Source organism: Polyodon spathula, chromosome 20 (genome assembly GCF_017654505.1).
Source record: "Polyodon spathula isolate WHYD16114869_AA chromosome 20, ASM1765450v1, whole genome shotgun sequence".
NCBI classification, from domain to species: Eukaryota; Metazoa; Chordata; class Actinopteri; order Acipenseriformes; family Polyodontidae; genus Polyodon; species Polyodon spathula.
Genome location: NC_054553.1, coordinates 8,575,473 through 8,590,571, shown reverse-complemented (window position 1 = coordinate 8,590,571; position 15,099 = coordinate 8,575,473). Strand labels below are relative to the sequence as shown.

Genomic DNA, 15,099 nt, shown 5'->3' with positions numbered 1-15,099 from the left:
AAACTCCCATGTAGGAGCTGCTTTTATTTATTGTCTTCTTTGCATGTATCTCAGTCTGCTTCTTTAGTGGTCTAATTGATCAGCTTCCATCCCCCAATAATTCCCTGAAGCACTAAAGGCGCCATGCAGCACACCTTTCCTTGCATTTTATATATTATTTTACTGCTTAGTCAGTCTGCAACAATACCACTTGTGTTAAAAACATCCGATTCTTGTAAAATATATATGACTGGTATAAGATGGACACATGCTGAAAACAGCAGACTGCTGTCGCAGTCTAGAAAGATAACTCCAATCAGCTCTGCATACTGCATTACTCTTTCAGTGTTAGACACTGAAATTATTAATTAGTTATGTTACCTGTCTCTAGTGTTGAATGATTTAATTAGGACTTGTAGCTACCAATCGGGAAACTGCATTGCAGGCACTACCACATGGTAGATGAACACAGAACCTTCAGGTACATCTTTTGCTTTAAAATAAATAAACATTTCTTGACAGGTTTCTAATCACCACGAAACACTGATTATTGGTGTGAAGCAGAAGAATGTAGTAGTTAAATCATTTTTATTTAATTTAGTTGGATCTAATTGTATTTTTATATTCCTCTCGCATACCAGAGCTGGTTCATTCCTTATCTATAGGCCGCTGGAGATCTGCAGCTTTTTCAGGTGCACCAGTTTTTAGATGTAACCTTACCTGAGGTACAGGTAGTCCCTACTTTACTAGTCCCACTATGTGTGGCAATGGAACAGTCTAATGCCTCCTTGAATCTTATTTAGGCTAGTTATAATTTATTGGATTCAGCATTTCCAATGATCCCATACTAAGGCTAGACTTGAAATGCTAACACTATCAGGACTGGAGATATGCTCATACCTAGAAGCCCCGCAGCAGTCTTTCTGACGGCTGTATTCAAAACACTGTAAATAGGATAATCAAAGGAGAAACAGTCAGATGTAATTTTTTTTTTTTTTTTTTTTTTTTTTTTTTATTGAGTACACCACAAACATCTGAACAACCGAAGCATTTTATATATATATATATATATATATATATATATATATATATATTATATATATATATATGTGTGTGTGTGTGTGTGTGTGTGTGTGTGTGTGTGTGTATATATTTTTTTTTATATATCAAAACAAGAAAAAGAAAATGTAAATAAATATCTGAACAGACATCAGTTTACAACATATGGTACATATTTCGTTACGTAAAAAAATGCAAAGTTGTCGTCATTTCAACATAATAGTCTACTTATTATCAGATGACTTGGAACTGAACATGTAGATAAATAAACTTGGGGGGGGGGGGAGGACATTTCTTAGTGCATCGTGTTCAAGAAGTTATAAAAAAAAAAAAAAAAAAAAAAAAAAATAATTTTTTTTTTTTTTTTTTTAGTATTCCTTTACCTGAGTCTAAGGCTGTTCACAATCAACACAGAAAATGCGCTTCTCCATGCCGCCTTTCTGCACAGGGCACAGCTGTCTGAAGTTTTATTTTTATTGCACTTGCCAACCTGTCATTGGCGTCTCTTGCGGCTCTCAGTGGGGTTGCCAGCTTCAGCAGTGGGTACGCGCTTGGCAGTCTCCCTCTGTTCCAAATCCTTCTTGCAAATTTCCTGCGCTAACTGAAAAATATATTCTTTCCTTGGTAAATTCTGCTCCGTGCTGTAAAGTACCCGGGAGTTGATGGATCGCCGTGCCATCTGATCCAAAACATCAACTCCATATTTTGTTGCGTAGTAAAACTCCATGGTCTCTGGTGTTTTTATTTTCACTAGTCCCGATGCTAATCGACTGACCAAAGCAGCACAGCTGGCAAGCAGATGCTAGCCTTCAAAAAAATGATTTGAAAACAATAGACTGTCAGTCATTTACACAGGCAGAAAGTATAGACTAATACATTGCAAACTGGTAAATAAAAATAATAAAGTAGAATACCGTTCTATATAATCAAAATACAATTGTTGTTATAATTGTTGTAATATATCTCCTTTATTTCTGCACTCCCGCGTTTCATGCTTTGTGAGAGTATTTAACATATACGGACAGAAAGGTACGTGAACGCGCAGTCCCATATGTGTTACACGACTGGAGAAAATTAAAAATTTTAAAACCAAAAACTGCCAAAATGACCGCCGCAGGGCTTCTAGTGTTAAAGCTTATAAAGATACATAATCTTTTTTTACTCCTTCGAAGGAAAATGATGAGGTTCTCTTATGAATCTGTTAATCAATATTGTTGCAATGCTCCCTAAGGGCTTCCTTTCCTAAATGATGTTAAGCCTGTAGTCACAATCATAAGTTAGTGTAGTGCATTATGAATGGATTTCTCTCCTTAAGACATTAATTAATTTTAATAACACACAGTAGAAAGCACATGAATGCTCGCTTTGAATTTCCTCCGCTAGCTGTTTCCTCGTTTTATCTATCAGCAGTCATATTCAATCAGCAGCTATGACACAGAGTTCTATTATTTCAGTAAATGGCTTATTGCTTTTGGGTTTGCCTTGAGATACTGGATATTTAAAGTAAATGATTTCAAATAAGAAGACATATCATGTTTACATAAGAGATGTCTCAAATGATGTCTTTTCAACCGTGCAAACTGTTTAATTTGCTTCCCTGCTTGTGTCGCTTTACGTTGAGTCATCCCCAGCCTGACCCTTGCAAAATAATGACCTTCCCCATCATCCTTCCATGCGAGTCACTATGAATTCACAGCAAAGGAAATTTGGGATGAATACAGTTCCGACATTGCCTTGTGATCACATCCCCTGTTGTAATAGCAAGGCATTCTCCCCCTTAAAATTATCCTTATGCTATCCGATACCACTTACAAAAGTGGTGTGACTCAAGTTTTAACTGACTAGACATTATTTTTGCTTTCAGAGAGACCCTTCTGTCTGTTCATCCATATGAAATGCTTTTGAATCTTTATATGTTCAGGAGTACCACTTATCCAATTGTTTCAACTTGGTATATGATTTAGAAATCACTGAGGAGGCTATAAAGCCTGCTCATCTCTTCAGTGTTCACCTGTATAGTGTATTAAATCTGCGTTGTAATGAGAAGCTTGAAAAATTGTTTTTGGCTTTGACAGTATGCTTGGGTTTTGACCAGGAGATAATAGGTCTGGCCTCAGGATAGCCTGGGCTTAATCAATTTACCAACAGTCAATTGTTGAGCGCAATCCTTGCTTTTTACCTGTTTGTGTAGTGTGAAAATAATGTCCTGTTAGTTAACTGTGAAGATGTTAGTTCAGGCTCATGTAAAAGAATTACAATGGAATTGACCCTGGAGCTCCTAATTATTTCCCTCCACTCCTATAAAATGGGCACCTCTTTAAAAATGTGCACACATGCAAGAAGAGTGTGTACTCAAACATGGCAACTGTAATATCATGGTTCACTAATGGAGCTCAAATCAATCCAGGTGCACGGATAATTATTTCTGTTAGCTTAATCAAATTGATGGCAAACTGCAGGTGGTCAAGAAATTATTTTAATAATTTAATCCAGTCATCAGAAATTGTAGGTTCCACATATTAGGTGCTACATATTGTGAATGCAGTGAATTATTCATTTATGACTTGATTTCTGGGTTCTGGTAATAAACCACGTGGTTTATGATGTCCCCCCTGAGTGGAATTATAAACTTGTAATTCTGTTTTATAGATCCTAACTTCTGTTCCATTTTATTTTATTTTATTTATTTATTCATTTATTTATTTATTTATTTCATGTAAAACACATTGAACATCTTATAGACTATGTGGAGCAGCATGTTATAAGATGCCCAGAGATACATTAAACCACCTGTAGGTAGGCAGAAGTTTATAATAAACTGCAAAAGAACTTAAATAAAAATGAAGGTGTACAAATGCTTCCAAAATCAGACTCCCTGCTGAAAGCATTAAGTTGCAGCTGCAGTTTTCACAAGGTAAGGTTGCTTCTCATACCACCTGTTGACTTCTTGGGGCTCATCGGCATTTCTTAGCTTGGGGCTCAGTTACATGCCGTGATTACTCCGGTTTAATATAGACTATTGCTTATTTCATGGCCAGCATCAGGAGACTGCTCGTAATTTGGTTTATGAAGTACCAATTGAATATGTATGCATGTGTGTGTGTGTGAAATGCATGCAAGCTTAGCAAACTGACATCTAACCCTGATTTTTTGGTCATGTAACTGCAGTGGCTGAAGGCCAAAGTGATAACTGCGATCCTGACCTCTCTGTGTGGTCCCTAGAGAAACTGCTGCAACAACCCTAATACTTATTTGTGTAAATCTGTTTGTGTTATTACCAGATAAGGTTTGGGGTTTTCAGTAATACTATAGCAGTAATGAATATGGGTAAAATAATTGCTAACAGTTTCATATTGTTTTTATGGTTATTTTAAAAGGCTCTTTACAGATAGTGGTGTCATAATTAAAATGCAATCTTTGGGTAAGTATAACATTATTTTGAATGTGTTTATATTCCTAAATGTTAATATAGATTCCGCTGCCATTAATAAACCATTTTAGATAAGAAATTGGGAAGTTTATATGAAAGCAAACAGTTTTGTGATTGAAATAGATCACATTTTCCAATAGTAAGCACATTTTAATGCAGAGTAATCTCTGTATCTGTATTGGCTGTACAGCCATCAAATATTTATTTTTCAATCAGGAATGCTTTGGAAGTTGAAGCACATTCCACTTCAAATAAACTGGAAAATATTTGATGCCGGCCTTTGTGATCACCAGGGAAGCACGTTTGGCTCGAAATACAGTTCTTAAGGAATTTGTCATTTGTGTAGCTGTTGCAAAAATGATGGGGATTGTTCTTTGAAATGAGATGTAGCAAACGTTGTCTCCTGTGAATCCTGTAAGGTATTAAACATTAATTTCATGCACCCATTAGTGCATCTAGTACAGGCTCTGTGTTGTACAGGCTAAACTTTAATAGTTTGCATGCATACAATTTGCTGATAATTACGTGTAGAGCTAATTAGGTTGTAAGCTTCCAACAGTACTTCAACAAGCCCATAGCCACTGTGTGTGTGTGTATGTAAGTATGTATGTATGTATGTGTGAATAGGCAAAACATACTTGCAATAGGGATTATCCAGAGGACCGGTGACACACATTAGACAATTTATGATCCCCCCCCCCCCCCCCCCCCCCTTCGATTCTTTAACTGGGCTTAATACCCAATGTAATCCTTTCCCAGGGAGGATAATGACATTTATTTAACAAATTAATTAACTACTCTGTACTGTGTGCACATTTCATAGAATCCATGAACGGGTTGGTGAAAAATGGTATTAATGGTTTATTCACACTTCACAGACAAGCAAACTCCACTTCTTACTTTTCATATACGGTGCCTGTATTTGATAGTGGTAGTACATAAGTAATGATCAGTTTAGGAAAAGAATGTGGTAAATGAATAGCAAGCACTTCTAGTATTATTCATGTAGTTTAACAGATTATACTTCTTTGATTGTTTTGGTTTTGCAGGAAATTGTTTTAAATTTAAAAAGCACAAACAGCAACCATGTCGCTGGAACGCTATGGTCTTCAATGTGTTTTCCAAGAAAAAGCTTTCTCGAGAGTGGTATGTTAACCATGCTGTAAAGTTGGTTGGCTGGTTCTTCAAAAATACATAGATTACAGTATCTCGAAACTCAGGCTTTTTGATGCAAAACACTTTGGTTAGTCATAGAAACATTTTGCGAAATTCTGTATACAAATATAGCATTTGATATAAGCTAGGACATCTACTTATGTTAGGGTCAAAGGCAATAAAAAAACGTGCTATGAAATGTGTTTTTAAAACACACACATACATACACACACACACCACTCTCCTCAGATATATGTTAACATTTATGGTATTTTTTTTTAATCGTTACTTTTTACAGTAGAATATTAAAATAAAGTGATAGACAAAATTAGGTGTATTCAAAACACTGTACATTTTTTGTTAAAAAGACAAGGGTTGACTCTCTTTGTTTTGACCTGACAATATGTCAGTGGTGATCATTTGATCACATCTTGTCAAAGCAAACATACGGTCTAAAGTAAACAACCGGTTACTCTACTAGACATAAACATAGACAGAACCAAAAACACTTAGCATTTTAATACAACAACAGAAATCAACAAGGACAACTATAAAAACATTCTGAGGAAAACAATGGCTTATTTAAAGAGGGAAATTCCATGCAGTGGGTGTATTTATAAATAGCCGCGTGTGACTCGTTCAGTATGGTGCAGGGCGGGAACACAACCTCTGGGTATGGAACACTTGGCTTCCATGTGACGTTTTCCCAGTCCTCCCTCGATTGTGTGACAGCCTTGTAGCACTCGCCATTCCAGCTGCAAATCTATAAATAGCAGGCACAACTTTTACTAACCCTCCTGGGAAACATTCCAGGCTGAAAATCAAAAGGTGCCAGCAGATAATTCAGTGAGTGTGTGCTCTCGTATTTGGTGCACAGTTCAGGAAGGATTTTGATCATTTTCTTTTGCACCTCGACAAGTCTCCAAAGCTGACGGATGCTGAGCCACAACTAGCTGCAATACTCATATTTTCTTATATTTTAGGTGTCTGTTATACATGTAATTATATTGTATTCTGTAACTTCCTAATCAATTACATACAATGCCTAATTACTTTAAACTTCACTGTATTTGTCATTTCTACATGGATTCAATGTGTTGTGTCTTCCTGCATCCATCAACAATAACAATATTGAAGTTTGCAATATGGCAGGGTACCTTTGAGTAGACAAAAGCAGACAGGTGTTTGCAGCAAACAGATGGAATGTGGTCTTGTGATGATATGTCATGAGGATTAATCCCAAGGATGCTTTTGCCTTGTTTCCTCTGCCAGGCATGACACACTTCGGCTGCCCATGGTTAGTCGCCATGATCAAAAGAACGCTTCAGTGCTTTTTTCCCAAAACCTGCCAACCTTAGAAATTCATCAAAGGTCACTAGGGGTTGTGGGATCATATTGTGTTTTGTTTTAAAGAAACTGGTGGTAACAATAAAGCTGCAAATGCAATAAAGCTTAAAGAAAATTTAATACGTGCTTTACCTATATGAAAGAAAATCAGCCATAATGGCAGTGATTTCCCTCTATGTTCTACACTGCATGCACCTCCTGGCTTTGCAGTGATGCACTTCCTTTGTAGCCAGTTTGGCTGCATCAAGTATGAGAGGAAAAATCTGACCAGATAGCCATGCTTTGGCGAGCTGTGGAAACACCATGCTGTGTTGCTGTGGACAACCATAGCCAAGAGCGCCAGGCAGTGGAAAGGAGACATTTGGTACGTTGTGGTCACTGGATGGTGTTCATCATTTTTTTTTTTTTTTTTTTTCATATAATGGTAGTAATAATTAGTAGTTATTTTTATAGTACAGGCGATTTATTAAAGTCCCAGATCCAATTTAAAACCTTACATTAAAAATATAGTATTTGTTTTAATGTATACCTTCAATTTAATCTGAATTTGGGTTTCTGCCATTTTCAAGCAGCAAGGACGGCAACGCCATAGTTTTTGAAGTGTCCAATTGTTTAAGACATGCTTAGGTTGAGCGTGTTGTTAATGTTCAGTGGAACACTGTGATCAACACAAGGTGACGTCTGTTACAGCTTTAGATTTACCCTCACTGCTTAGATGCTGAATATAAACATAAACCCACACATAGGGGTAGGAGATGGAGAACAACTAACCAGCAGTAAAATCTGATAGGACAAACATCAGCCACAAAAAGGCAAATGCACATCTTAACAGCAAATGATGAACAGATGAATACCCCTTAGTGTCGCAGGATTTCCGCGGCTGCATTCTTCTGCTTTTATCATCTGAAGAAGACAGATGTGGAATTCCTCTATAGTGGATTTATCTCTGTTAACCCTTTTACTGTTTGGATTACATTAATCATACATTCAGAATTTCAGTTGTTCTATGCACCAGCTTCTGGCTTTGATTAATTGCAACCTCTGCTATGTCCGGTACCTGATAAGGAGCAACCTGCTAGATAAGAGACTTTATTGAGTCAGTGCATTCCAAAGTAGGGCTGACATATTTTTGCTCAGGAGTTTTTAAAATAATTTTACAGTACATTTCGTCCCTTGCCGCTAGTAGGACAAAACAGCTAAAATGCTAAGGGAACATAAGGGACAACTTATGCTTTAAAACTGCAACCTGGCTCATCTGCAGTGGGTAAATAGATTTAAAAACCTTGCAGTAAGTGTAGCGGGGTTCCAAAAAATGTAGCATTCTATATCCCCACATGTTGCTGCAACTGTTTAAATAACGTACCTGTAATTTTTTCTTTTTGTTACCATCCTGACAACTTTTTACACTTAAAACTTTAAAATCTGTTCCAAAGCTCTTTTCAAAATGTTACTGCACTGGGGTTTGAGATCTATCTAAATCACTGCAGGGAGAGCGATATAAAAAAAAGAAAGTGCTTTGTTAAACTATTTTAGAAATAGGATAAATTATTAACCCTGCCGTGTGTATGTGTATATATAATTTCATTTTAAAACAGGACGGTAAATGTTTGAGTGATTTGAAATAATGGACTATAAGAGGTCCATAGGTAAGGTTTTATTGATTTTTGGCAACCTCGTTAAACTCAAATGGTTTGAAAACAGTGATGCCGGATGGAAGTCTTAATAAAATGTCACTGGTCTTTCAACAAGTCCTACTTTCCCTGGTAGTCTACTAATCCTTGTGAGGCGGTGTCCACAATGCAAAATGAATTGCTTGCATCTCTGGAGCTGCACACTAACTTGGCATTATCCCATATATATGTCCCACACCTTTTAAAGAATTTGTTGGATGACATTGACCCTGACTTCCAAACCAGCACAGCTGCCTGATAAATATACAGTGTTACTTCTGTTTTCAGCTGCAAAGGTGATTGTTTATGGATTTACCTTTAAATGACCTTCAGTTATGTTATAGAGTGGCTCAGCAAGTCTAGACTGGTTAGAATGTATGATTTTATGGCATTATAACTGTTTGGTAGAGTGGTACCACAGTGGTAACTTTTACATTTGACAGCTTACCAGGTACCATATAATCATATTGGTGTCCTATAGTATTTTAGTATAATGTTGTGACTGTGCTGCCAATTGTGACAAGTGCTGCTGTTAGTTTTCAGGTCAATACATTGGTATTAAAATTGTCTTGTTGGATGTATTTTCAGTAAGAGCAACGATGGTGGGTAAATGTTACATTACAAAGAAAATACAAAATATATTTTATAATCCAAGGCTCCAAGCCTTATTTGAGCTGGATAATGAGATGTGGGAGATGACAAGCATATTAACACACATTTTATTGCTGTTTTTAAGGTCTTTCTATGGGAAAAGCCTCAAAGCTACAAAGAAAAGCTACTCATAAACATAGTTCAAGCAGCACCAGGACAATGAGGTAGCAAGTTTGAGCGTATTTTTGTATGACTAAACCCTATTCCAAGCACAGAATCAAATACTGACAATCAGTACACCATTGTAACTGCTAACCATGATACATAACACTGCTAATGCTGGACCTGAGAAACTTTACAACTTCATGGTAAAGAACAGAAGCAGATTGATGAACAACGTTGAAATATCTAATCCCAATGTTTTTTAGTTTTTTTTTTTTTTTTTTTTATAATTAAATTTTTATTTATAAATAAATAATTATATCAAAATGAACAGAATGATATTGGAAAGATTCCTCACCCCCCAAACTAATCCCAATATTAGTATAAAATATCAAAATAATGACTTGTAGCTTTGCACTGTAAAATAGAGTGCTTATTATTCAGTGTTTCTATTTTAGTCATGTAATTCTTATGCTGCCACAAGGATGCCTCTTAAAATAGTCTGTTTTCTGAAAGCAGCTTATAATTTACATCAGCAACTCCATCAAAACATAAGCATTTGGAAAGGGTTTAGAAAGTGATGTCTATCCAGTGTGTTCAGTGTCAGAAGGCTTTGTAAACAAATATTTTCAGTACATGTTTTCATTACAATTCACTTGGATTAGTGCCCAGGCATCTCCTGCAAGCCGATTTGATGGGATGTGTGTTGTCTAAGTGCATTGCTTTAAAAACAATGAATTAACCTGCTGACATCCTGAGCAAATGAAAAAAGTGTAGTTCTTGAACATTTTGAGACAAAAGCTAGATTTCATGCGAAGAACATCTTTGGGACTGGAAAGAAAGTAAATGTCCTAGGTAAACTGTCAATAGTAAAAGGCTGCTATTACAGAAAAATATATGGGGAAGCAAAAACTGGCCATTATAGATTAACAGGCGCTTAGAGCCAGGGTTTACTTTCTACCAATTCTGCAAGTAATTTGAAATGCTAAGAAATGCCTTTATACCTGGATGCTTCATTCTGTCTTTTGGGGTTCTCTGTATGAAGCTGGTCGTGCTCCTGTCCACAGTCTTTTAGTCCAAAATGAGAAATTTCCTTTGGTGGGGTGCTCATTTTGTACCATGCTTTTAAATTGCTTTAATAGACAGGAAGGTTCAAATGATTTTAAGGAGTTTGGATGTCTTCACTTAGACCCACTGTGACTATATCATTAGAAACAGATCTATTGAATATACATCATATTGATGTTACAGCTTAATGTTACTGAATATTATATAATGAAATCTCTGCTAGTCAAAAAGTATTCCCAGGTTGAGTGCAGCAAGGTTCTCTCATCGGCAGAATGCACTTACAATCTCAGTAGTTGATGGCACTTACAAGGTGCTGGTTCATGAATACTGCACATTTATCTCTTGCTCTGCTTTTGTGTCTGGAAACACATCACTTTACATTAGCTTTGACCTTCAAGATGTCTCATATAAACAACTAAAAAATACCTGGGAGTGGAAGCTAAATCCTGCCATTCGGCAATCGTGCAACTCTGTTGCTTTTCAGACTCAGGGCAAAAACCCTATGTTGAACATCGTACAAGAGCAAACTATTGACAACATTTACCTTGCAGCCACTCTTCTAATGATGAAAATTCAAAGTATTTCATTATACCAGTACTGCTCATAATATTGCTCAGGGGCAAATGTTCTTGTTCTTGTTCTTGTTCTTGTTCATGTTCTTTTGTTTGACAGGCAAACAAATGACTACAGTTCACAAATCTGTTGTAGTTATGGATTATAGCCAATCTGTGACTCTTGGTCAAGTCTACTTTTTAGAAAATTTAAAACATACTACCCAACAGAGACTATGCTTTATAGTAGCAGGAGTAAAGAACATTGACTGTATAGTGAAAAGGCATTACAAATACATTGGCTTTCAATAATGCTGGTGGAAGCTCATGGCTAGAGGCAGCCCAAATCTGCAGATAACAGAACTCCTCGGAAACCGTTGAATTAGTAGGCTCCCGCAGAATTCTCTCTCTTCTACAGATTCACCATATTCTGCAGCTGCATTGTCCTCATAATTATCATAAACAGACTGCTAAAGTCACCTGAAATATATGACTTAGTAGTTCAGTTTTAGTTTTAACAGAAGTTTTGTCTCCTTCAAAAAGTAGGGAGTAAAGACTGGAGTTAAGGCTTTGAAAATGTGTCCCAATAGAAGTCTCATGTGATGTGATGTTTTTAAAGATTTTACTGATAAAAGTGCTTTATATATTAAACTAGATGTACTTAACCCATGAATTGTTTGATATGATTGTTTACTTGATTTACATTTTAATAAGCCATTATTAATACAAATACTAAATGCACAAGATGCTCTGTAGAACACTCCACAGATGCAGTATCCACTGTCTTTACTCATGGCCTTTCTTTATTTCTCACTACATGTAGTTAGCAGTTTAATTAAATGAACTTTGTTTGAAGTGCAAGGTTAATGAAAGCTGGTTTGCCATGGTATGTCTTGCAAGTCTCTGTAGACTGGAAACACTTGAGCATTTGTCTGAAAGGGTTTTTAAAAGTATGTTTAAAAAAAGTTGAACTGCAATTTATTATTATTTTGTGGGTTTTTTTGGGGGTTTTTTTGTTTTTGTTTTTTGTTTTTGTTTTGAGGACAAACTAAATTGGACATCAGCCATATTTTTGAACAACAACAAAAGTACCTGTTAAGTTTAATCAGTGTACGTCAAAGGACTAAACATGGCTAACTGCTCATTAGCACTCGTTAGTGCTGCTCTGTGTTTTTGTTAGTGAGTGGTTTTTGAGCTTTGGTTCCCTGTAATACTGACTCCCACCTCTGATAAGATTGTAACGAGAATTTGGCTTCCTTGGTGCCAAGTAATATAATTGGGCGGTCTCCTTCAAATCTCCTTAAAACAGGGGTCACCTAGGAAAAACACTGCCACCTGGAGTTCAGGTTTAGTCATGTGAGCATGGTTTGAATCTTTGTCTTTCTGGGCCAGAAGCCACAGGGAGCTCTGTATTAACCTTTTAGCTTCCACTGTGTTTGGGTAGAAAACAGTTGGGATAGTTCAGCTTGTCACGCCTCTGCAAGCCCTGGTAACAGGCGATTTTAGCAACAACAGGAATGTAAAATACATTGATTTTAATGTTGACCTATTTTAATTTCTCAAAAATTTTGAAATGTTTTAGAAAAAGAACATATTTTGGTGGATTGTCTTTCCCAATCCTTCAGGAACATCCACAGTTTGAATAACATCTGCTGTGTAGAGAAGAAAATTTCAATCCAACAGTTGGGGGACTGAATACCAATTGTGCAATCTGCTACTGATTTTTAAGTTTGTAATTTAAAGTTTGTGGTTAAACTGATATAATATTTGGATAAGGTTGATGTGCAGATGCTCCTGGAAGCGTCGATAGCCCTGGAGCATTTGACTCCAGGCAAAGTGGCAATGCATGTTTTAACCCAGTAAGATCAGGCATGATACAGCTTGAAAGCCGATCCAATGTGTCTTGGGCAGATTATTCATTGTTTGTTCTATTTTAAATACAAAGTCGTCCGTAGCATTGTTTTGGAAGAGGAGTGCTGTGTAAAGAGTGATGCATACAAGTTAAGTGTTCGTAATCTAAAGAATAAGTCCCAAAGGCATTGGCTGTCTTTTAAAAAAAGAAACAAAACAATTTTTAAGATGTGGTACCTACGTTGTTTTAAGTCACTTTATATTAATTGTTGTTGGCTGAATCGTCGTCTTATACCCAACCTTAGCACATGTGGGTTGTGACCATGAGTTATTTTTTCCAAAACACTTTTGAAATGGCAAAGTATTGGCAAAATACACATCCATTTTTCTCTAACATTTTTAATGTGTTGCATTGTGTCCAGTATGCTGAACATTTAAATGCTCCAGATTGTGTATTAAAGAAACTTAATTATTTTAGTATACACTGTACATTTTTAAACAGCTTTATGAACATTTTTCACTGTACACTTAACCATCGTTATGCCTTTCCCATACAGAATTAAGGCTATCTTTATTGAATGGGTCAGTATCATCCAGTAACTAAACGTTTAGTTCCAACTGACCTATAAAGCTCTGCAGTCAAATTCTTCTGAGCCACCTTGAAAATGGCATGACGTGTATTCCTATTCTGTTTATTCCTGAAGCCATTCTGCCATGTTTTAGTACAGCTTGGAAACATTTTGTGTAGGAGGGAAACAGAAAGAATATTTTTCTTACTGTATGTTATCAGAAACCAGACCATTCTCCTTCTCATTTTGCACTGCCTTCCAAAAAAAAAAAAAAAAATACTTTCCTAAAAAAAAAAAAAAAAAAAAAGTGTGCCTCTTCAGGTTTAGTAAGTGCTCTGCATGGCAATGGTGTGTGACATCACTGTGAAATTCACAGTACAGAAACACAGAGAATACATCTGGGTCACTTCATAGGTGACGGTTATTCAAGCCTAGTCAGATGGAAACAGGAAGGGGAGGCTTAATAAATGTGGGACTAATGGAAATGTAGCAATAGGCTTCATTGGCTTTAGTGGCCTTGTTCATCTCACTTAGAAGCTCATTGCTGCCTTCTGTGTCTCTTTCTTCAGTAAGAAAGAAAATGAATGTGCTGTACAAAAGCGCTTTCACAGATTTCAAATGTGAGGGGAGTGGGCATGCCTGAGCAGCTTCATTTTAATGATGTATTTGTTATTACACATTTAAGTGAGTGAGTGTATTACGGGGTGATCCTGGCGCTACAATGATTAATTACATGTGTGCTCAGTGACATTTAGTTGCATTTATTTACATTTACATTTAACTAATAAGATGATGTAGCCCTACACGGCTGCTATGTTCCAAAGAAAAATGAGCAAGCAAACTGCAAAGCCGTATGCCTGCAAAAAAAGAAACCGTCAACTGGAATACTGAAGATGATTCTCTATGGGAAATTATTAATAATTGTGACGCTCTCACCAACCAAAACACCTGATTCCTGACTCACCTTCATAGAAGTTTGTTCACTTGACTACATTCTGAAGTGCAGTTAAATTGTGAGCTATGAACAAAGTCTACATTTCCTGATCTTTTAACAACATAATGATTTATAGGTATAGTCTTTGGTATCTTCTTGCTTACACTTAGGGCTGACATCTGCTCGCCAGGTGCTTTACTAGACTTCTGCCTTGCATGAAGAATATCAACTAACAAAGGAGATAATTGTACATATCGATTTAAGGTTGCATTTATAGTTCAAAGTGGTGTGTTTGTGTCCAGTTATAGCGTGCATTATGTCCCTTGACAGAGCTGTTCAAACAGCAATGCCTATTGCAGCCGAGACACCTGCTGGGAGAGGCAAGGCAGACGCAAAGTCAAATTCCTATAGCAATACTACTGTCTGTCATTATTCGCTTCAGTAGCGCACGGCGGCACAGGTGGCAGATGCACTGAGGAATCACCACAGCAGCAGGTCTGAAAATAGACTGAGCACTGGGAGTCAGTTCCTACTTTACCTGAATTTCTCTTTTCCTTGTAGAAGCCTCAAAGGGGGAAATATGCAACATGAATCCTGTGTTGCCAGTATGTGTTCAATTTTATTAGCTGGGGATTTTAATGAACCGTACTGTACATTTGTAAATGGCACATTGGTTTAATTGTTTTTGCACTATGCAAATCTATTCAAATTTTTAATTAATTTTTTTTTATTT

The 15,099-nt window shown here is 36.6% G+C and overlaps 1 protein-coding gene across 3 annotated transcripts in view; it reads left to right on the top strand.

Annotated features, from left to right (window-relative positions):
* mid2 (midline 2) overlaps positions 1-15,099 on the top strand; it is a 129,328-nt gene that overhangs the window by 65,930 nt on the left and 48,299 nt on the right. The window lies entirely within an intron of this gene.